The sequence below is a fragment of the Triticum aestivum genome, chromosome 6A (genome assembly GCF_018294505.1).
Source record: "Triticum aestivum cultivar Chinese Spring chromosome 6A, IWGSC CS RefSeq v2.1, whole genome shotgun sequence".
In the NCBI taxonomy this organism is placed as follows: Eukaryota; Viridiplantae; Streptophyta; class Magnoliopsida; order Poales; family Poaceae; genus Triticum; species Triticum aestivum.
In genome coordinates, this window is record NC_057809.1 from 611,219,164 (window position 1) to 611,227,426 (window position 8,263).

At 46.4% G+C, this 8,263-nt stretch overlaps 1 long non-coding RNA gene across 4 annotated transcripts; it reads left to right on the top strand.

The window, feature by feature from the left end:
* Positions 1 to 2,832: 2,832 nt before the first annotated feature.
* Positions 2,833 to 5,890, top strand: LOC123131360 (uncharacterized). Of its 4 annotated transcripts, none has more exons than XR_006464161.1 (5): positions 2,833 to 3,485; positions 3,812 to 4,772; positions 4,952 to 5,238; positions 5,338 to 5,592; positions 5,687 to 5,890. It is a non-coding gene; the product is annotated as an uncharacterized lncRNA (long non-coding RNA). The 4 variants fall into 4 exon arrangements; XR_006464162.1 differs by having other exon boundaries at positions 2,839 to 4,050; positions 4,706 to 4,772; XR_006464160.1 differs by having other exon boundaries at positions 2,840 to 3,485; positions 4,706 to 4,772.
* The last annotated feature ends 2,373 nt before the right edge of the window (positions 5,891 to 8,263 follow it).

An 8,263-nucleotide genomic window follows, 5' to 3' on the forward strand; every position in this document is an offset into this window, starting at 1 on the left:
TGGGTAGTACAAGAGTAGATCTACCACGAGATCAAGGAGGCTAAACCCTAGAAGCTAGCCTATGGTATGATTGTTGTATGATGAAGTTGTCCTACGGACTAAAACCCTCCGATTTATGTAGACACCGGAGAGGATTAGGGTTACACAAAGTCGGTTACAATGGTAGGAGATCTTGAATATCCGCATCGCCAAGCTTGCCTTCCACGCCAAGGAAAGTCCCATCCGAACACGGGACGAAGTCTTCAATCTTGTATCTTCATAGTCCTGGAGTCCGGCTGAAGGTATAGCCTGGCTACCCGAACACCCCCTAATCCAGGACTCCCTCAGGCCGATTCCACAATTTTGCTGCCAGCTGAGCTTCAGGTTAAAACTGAGGCGGAGAAAACGTTGAAAGAACTTCTCCGCGAAGAAGAATTGAAGTGGGCTTTAAGGGCTAAGGTCCGCAAAGTGGTCCAAGGGGATGCGAATACTCAATTCTTTCATTTGATTGCTAATGGTAAGCACAGAAAGAAGCGAATCTTTCAACTTGAACAAGATGAGGGCACTATTTTAGGACAAGATAACCTAAAAACCTATATTACCAAGTATTATAGGCAGTTATTTGGACCTCTGGAGGATAATTGTGTGTCCCTCGATGAGTCCAGGACTGAGGATGTACCTCAACTATCGGCTGCCGATAATGATATTCTGGTCGCCCCGTTCTCAGAGAATGAGGTGTTTGATGCTATTGCACAGATGAAAAACAATAAGGCTCCCGGACCGGATGGATTCCCGGTCGAGTTCTATAAAAAGTGCTGGCACATTATTAAGGGGGATTTGTTACCTATCTTTCATGATTTGTTCTCTGGACAGCTTCACTTATTTCACTTGAATTTTGGAACTATCACATTGCTTCCTAAAAAAATGGATGATGTGAGAATTGAGCAGTTCAGGCCGATCTGCCTCCTCAATGTTAGTTTCAAAATCTTCACCAAGGTCGGGACTAATAGACTCACACAGATTGCGCATTCTGTGGTGCAACAATCCCAAACTGCTTTCATGCCGGACAGAAACATCCTTGAAGGGGTGGTCGTCCTTCATGAAACGCTCCATGAAATCCATTCCAAAAAATTAGATGGAGTAATCTTTAAGGTGGATTTCGAGAAAGCGTACGATAAGGTCAAATGGCCATTCCTCCAACAGGCATTGCGTATGAAAGGTTTTGATGAAGCCTGGCGCCGACAGGTTGAATCATTTACGCAAAAAGGGAGTGTGGGAATTAAAGTGAATGACGATATAGGTCATTACTTCCAGACACATAAAGGCCTAAGACAAGGAGATCCGATGTCCCTATCCTGTTTAACATTGTGGTGGATATGTTAGCAATTTTGATAGAAAGGGCTAAGGAGAATGGTCAAGTAGGTGGCTTGGTACCTCATCTCGTTGATGGAGGTGTATCCATCCTTCAGTACGCTGATGATACAATCATCTTTATGGAGCATGACTTGGCCAAGGCGAGAAACATGAAGCTGGTGTTATGTCTTTTTGAACAATTGACCGGGTTAAAGATTAACTTTCATAAGAGCGAGTTGTTCTGCTTTGGTAGAGCCAAAGAAGAACAGGAGGCTTATAGGCAATTGTTTGGGTGCGAGTTGGGGGATTTACCTTTTTCTTACCTAGGTATTCTAATCCACCATCGTAGGCTGACAAACAGAGAATGGAAGTGCACCGAGGACCGATTTGAGAAGAAACTGAGTTGCTGGAAGGGTAAGCTCATGTCATACGGAGGCCGATTAATTCTGATAAATTCGGTGCTCACGAGTATGCCTATGTTTCTCTTATCGTTCTTTGAGGTCCCAGTTGGTGTTAGAAAAAGACTGGACTTCTATCGATCGCGTTTCTTTTGGTAGGGTGATGTACATTGATGTTGTTAATTCGAACTCCATTCCTACCTCCAAGAATGTTTGGGATGTCAAAGTTTCTTTGAAAATAAAAGTGTTTATGTGGTTTGTTCATAAATAAGTTATTTTAACCAAGGACAACTTGATAAAGCATAATTAGACATGACCTACTAGGTGTAGTTTCTGTGATCGGGATGAGACGATCAAACACCTCTTTCTTAATTGCCCGTTGGCCAAAGTCCTTTGGCGGATGGTCCACATTGCTTTTAATATTACTCCACCGAATTCTGTCAACGCGTTATTTGGGACATGGCTTAATGGGATTGAGCCTGACTTAGCGAGACACATTCGGGTTGGAGTTTGCGCTTTGATGTGGACTATCTGGAATTGCAGAAATGATTTGGTTTTTAACAGAACATCACGTATTCATTTTTTGCAGGTTATTTTCTGAGCCACGACACTGATCCGTTCGTGGTCGCTACTCACTCGGATGGGGGCCAGGGAGCATTTGGTTACTGGATCTATCCGCTGGTAGATGATAGCTCGGGATATCTTCAACCTGTTTGGATGGCGGTCATGTAATAGGATAGGCAATTAATTCACCTATCTATCTTTAGCCAGCCGGTTGTGGCGCCTTTTCTTGGCTAGTTTGTGTTTCTAGCCCTATTTGGCTCTGTGTGAGCTTGCTGTCCTTTTTTTTTCTCTACAGTTGAAGACTTCGAAACCTTGTTGGAACCTTTTTATTTGGTTAATAAAATGGCCGTATGCATCACTCTGATGCAGAGGCTGGGGAGATCCCCTTTTTGAAGAAAAAAAATGCACCGAGCTATACTAGATCTGCTGCAAACTTGCAACTCAACCCGAAGGTTAGTGTCATCCAAAACATTAACGTGCGCATCAAGGGCGCCTCCTCACGATGCTGGGCACAAGGGGCTGGCCAGGTATTATTTCTGCAGGAGAAAAGAATGGATGAAAAACGCAGGTAACACCTCCCCCAGGTAACTTTTTTCCTTGTTATCTTCACGACGAAGGCAGCTAGCCCACGCATGCAACCTTTCTCTCCTTACCTCCACCTATCGGCACGTCCTCCCCATCCATGGCCATGGGAAGCGGCCGTGCAGAGCAGGGCGTCACCAGCGGGAGAGGCGCTGGCTGCGCTCAAATCGGCCGGCCGCGTAGTGTGGGGAGCTGGGGAAGATGGAGAGACGGCGGATTTAGGGGTCTGAGTGGTGTAGATGTGGCTGCTGGAGATGATCGGATCTCTCGTCTCCCCTATTTTCATGTCGCCACCACCTCTCCTGTCATCCATGTCAGGGCCTCGCCCTCACTGCCCACCGGCGCGACCTCCGCGTGGTGGCGAAGATAGCAGCGGCTGGTGCCGTCGCCGCCGATTTAGCTATGTTTGTGTGCCGGGGCGGTGGTCTCGGTAGGCCGAATGGCAGGGTACAAGGAGGCCAGGAGGAAGAAGAGGAGGAGCAGGAGAGGCCCGCCACTGAGGGGACGCGAGATGTAGAAGGTGCAGGGGAGGCCGTTGGTGGCGGAGACGCTGGTGGTGCGCAAGGCAGGGATGTGCCTGCCGAGCCCCCCCGACGGCGATGGGTCTGGGTAAGTTCGTTGAGCTTTTAGGTTTTGGTTTTGGTCTGTTGGACTGGGTGAGGTTGGTTAACTCGATTTTCTTTGGTCTGTGCTTCTGTACACGAAATTTTTTGTTGGGACCGTAGCCTGGGAGACAGCCGAAGGTAGATACGAGTAATTCATGTTTGGAATGCTAGCATATGCTTCTGTGTCGTCGCTGGATTATTATTATTGCAGTTCAGTAGTAGTCATTCTTGGCACTGCTAATTATATTTGTAATGCTAGCATATACTGAAACAAACATCAACCATATATAACTTCTTATGTGTCACCATTGCTTGTCCGGGTCACTTCAGGGAGGCGTGCTGTGGAAGCAGCAGGTTGCAGGTTTGTGCTAAGTGGGGGACATATGGTGAAAGCGGCAAAAGGGAAAGGCTCGGGATTGTTGGATTGGCAGTTTGGGAGTCTGCATGCGAAATGATTGTCGGCCCGAAATTGTAGGATTGGGAACTCCTCTGGGTTGCTCTTTGCTTATACATGCAACAAAATATATTGCACTTCCACTGATCACAGTTCATCTCTACATTCTCAGTAGGTACTTCAATTGAAGAGCTTTTCTCCTTGTGATAGGAGATAATTTGATAGATTCAAAACATATCTATCTATTTTTACTAATTTCTTCATTGCTCAAATGGATGGCATTTTCTTTTCAAAAAAAGGAAGAAGGATGGATGGTTGTAGAAAGAGAACTGTCGTACATGGATAGCTTTATTTACTGTCGTTTGTAGTCAAGTAATATAGCAAGTTTTACAAATTAGAAGGATTTTGGTGTTGACCGTGAGACACCAAAAGGATTTCACTATTACTAGGGGTCTGAAAGGAAACAAGTTGTTGTACAGAAAATGTGAATATTTATCTGTTTGTGGTGATAGATTTTTTTTCAGGTTTGTAAGACTACGCTGACAACTATATATACCAAATCCAGGACGTAGTTCGGTGGATCGGATGGGAGCACTACAAAGTTACATATAGATAGAGATAACAAGTTCTTTGTGATGTGCCATGTTGCCTCTGCCTATGTGAACCCAAATATCAGAGAATACACTTTATTTGTCATGTTTGTTAGTTTAATTTATTACTTATTTAACTTGCTAGGAATTGAATTGGTACCAAATATACTCCCTCCGTCCGATAATATAAGCCCTTACATAGCTGGTTATACCGACTGAGGCGAAATCATTCTCTTGCAGGCGCTGGTGCTTATGGTTTAACTGCTATTGTCGTTGGAACCATTGGCTATTTATGCGTAGATGGAAGGTATACATTTATCTCCCTCTCAACTTGGTGCCAAGATAATATATGTTAAAACATTACAAATTATAAAGCTTATTACACTGTCCTACTCTGATGTTTCAACTAGAGGTCGTCCTGTTCCTACTCTGATATTTGAAGTTCACCATTGGCACTTCTCCTGAAGCTAACTTGCTAATTTACAGGGATGGAAAATTTCTGATATGATGTTTGTGACCAAGCGTGGCTTGGCTGATGGGTGCAACATAGCTGCCAAACAATTGAATCAGGTTTCAAAAAATGTTCATGTAAGACTTTTTTTCCCTATATTCAGTAAATAGTTCAACCACTTGCTCGGAGAGGGGTTGTCGAGGATGATGGCGACGAGCAAGTCGGTGTCCGTGAAGCCGAAGCCATTCTAGCTCTTCAAATCCACAAGGAGAGCCTTGACGGGCTGTATGAGTGGGACAAGAAGCTCTACGAGGAAGTCACGGTACGTTTGATCCAGCACACTCGCTTCTCCCAAAATTCGTATGATCATTAGAAATTCAAAACTAGTCAAGAAAAGATATGAAATGGAATGCACTTGTAGGCAGAGGAGCGTGTCCGGCTGTGGTACGACAAGAAATGCGCGCATCTGAGAGCCAGGAGCTGCCATCAGGACCCCTGGACCAACCTCAGCATCTCCCTCGCCTTCAAGAGGACTAGGGCTGCCATCAGGACCTCCGGACCAAGCTCAACATCTCCCTCTCCTCCGTCGACGCCGTGTCCCGGAGGGTTGTCGCCGTCCGCAACAACGAGCTGCTACCTGGTGCCTGCTGCCGTAGCTCGCTTAGCTCATCCGAGGGTGCGTGTATTTATTGTAGTGTTCTGAATCGATCCCCAAGAACACTGAGGCTGCAGGTGTTTGATGAATGTTTCTGATTGTGTTCTATGTATAGGTTGGCAAGGATGTAGCTGAGTGATCCGCGTGCACCACCGGGTGATGAAGCGCATGGCGGACGAGGCGAGTGTTCTCGTCGTGGGTCGTGTGGTCGTTCATCAAGACTTGTTGTGTATGTACATGTGCTATCCTGATTGAAAAAGGCAACTGAAAAGGAGCCGTATCAGGCGGCGCCTCTTGATCTCCCATGCTTCTAATTAACCATCTGATTGATTTCAATTCCTGTATGATATGCATGGCAATATAATATTATCATCAACAAACTGACCACTGACATATGCATGTGCAAACAAGAGCCGAACAAAGAAGGTTGAATAGACCGCATCCTACCTGGGTACGCACCTGACCGCCTCAGGAGGCGCGCCCCATCCACTAGTATATATAGAACTGGAGAAGGATAGTGCGCATCATACAGTGTGCAGTGTGCTTTACCACCCATCATGCACAACAACCTAAAGTTCGTTAGATCTAAACTCGGCCCATCATGCTCGGCCTTGTACTTTAACACAGCCTTAAAGTTAGATCTAACATCGGTATTCGTGCATTCAGGATAACACAGTTTGAACTGCCGAGGCAAGTGCGCGACCATCACCGATGATTTAAAATTCGACACAGAAGGAACTACCGAGGAAAATGTGTGAGCATCACTGATGGCTTACAAGTTAACACGGCAGGAACTACGGAGGCACCAGGCAAGGCAAGTGCGTGACCATCACTGGTTATTTCAAGAGACCATCCCGCGGCAGGACTGAAACACGTGCACGCCCTAGCCTCCGGCATCACATGAGCAAACAATCACGTCCCAACCAAAACTAAAGGCGTCAATGGATCAATCGCACAGTGCGCGCCACTTTTTGCAAGGTTAAAGGGTAGCTAAGCCTTAAAGGCTGAAGCTTGAAGACTAGTTTTCAGTTCTAACTTCTAACTATCTAAGTCATGAGGATGGTCAGCTTCTGGAATATATTTATGTAATAAGGGATGCGTTGGACTGAACGAATTTGGCCCATGGACGCGTCGGGTTAGAGTCCGGACGTGTCCATTTTGGCTCCCTAGTTGCCCGTCTACGCATCCATGTCCCTCACTTTTTTCATTATATGTTCGGTCACATGCATGTGATTGATGAAGAAGAAGAGAGAGAGAAATAAAAGATATAATAAAAAAGGAAAGAGGATGCTCTATGGTGGGCCCAATCCTATGTGGCAGACGCAGGACCACTGATCGGACACGTCCGGGCACTCCCCATAATCATTTCATATATGAGATGAATATGAGGAGTATTGGACAACCTAGGCATTTAAAGAGGCTTTGAGGGGTCCGGTTAGGTCAAATTTTTGTTTCTCTCTGCTGTCCTGTCAGTGGTCTTGCGTCCGCCCTATCAATTTGGGGAGTCCGGCTATATATGCTCTAAGTACTTTATGTTCGTATGAGACGTGTAGTGTTTGTAATGGTCAAACATTGATGCATGGATATAAGACTTCAAATGTTTTTGTGTTCAAGTCAGATAGAAAATATGAGTTGTACTGGGTCATGGGCTGCATTTGTTGGGTCTTAAAACGGCGTCACTCATGCTCATCTTCCCCGTCTCGACCCGTGATGTCTCTAACTGGTTTTGCTGTTGTTGTACTGGGTCATGGCTAGTCCTGGCCATGGGCAGCCCGACCCGAAAAAAGCCCGACCCGGCCCGGCCCGACATTGCTCCCGGGCCGGGGCTGGGCCTAGATTTTGAGCCCGAAGATTAGGACGGGCCGAGCCCGGGCCTGCTGTTTTTGCCTGTTTTTGCCATTTACTGAAGAGGCCCGGCCCAAGGCCCGGTGGTTTTTTTCCAGTGGCGGGCCGGGCTTGGGCCTCAAAAGTAGGCCCGACGGCCGGGGCCAGGCTCGGGCCTGAGTTTTCTACCTCGGGCTTGGTCAGGCCCGGCCCGGCCTGGTGGATGGCCAGGTATAGACATGGCCTATAGGATACATCGCACAACGATGTGAGGAGATCGGTCAGGAGGCCAATAGCATTAGGGGCAACACCGAACTATGCACTGAACATGAGAGGGCATGAACACCAACAACACTGGGTGCTGGGGGCACATGAACATAACGTGACTTGATCAATGGTGTAGCTCCATTCAAGTTATCCATGTAGATGCACAGACGTAACAAGAGTTATTTACCTAAAACCATCACAGTTGGGGCTATGGTAAGAACTTGGTACGATATTTGTGTTAGGGCACATAAACCACCAACTTTGCGCCTAACCTATAAAGCTAAGCACTGATTTTCTGATAACTTAACAAAAACAATAAATTGACAAGTTGGTCCCACTTGTTAGGCTGACGTGGTGAAGACCAAAAACTTTGACTGAGTAATGTGGAAAATGAGACGTGGGTCCCACCTATCAATGACTAGAGGGTCATCTTCTAAAGAACATTCTATCTGTGGGACATTGCATCAAGCACCTTCTCTGTGTTCATCCTCTGGTAACTGAAGAAGACATAGCACGACATGGCGAGGGGAAGGGGCGAGGGTCACACCTTGAGCACGAATGCGTGCTCGAAAGCAACGAGGTAGCAGTGGAGCGACGTCCT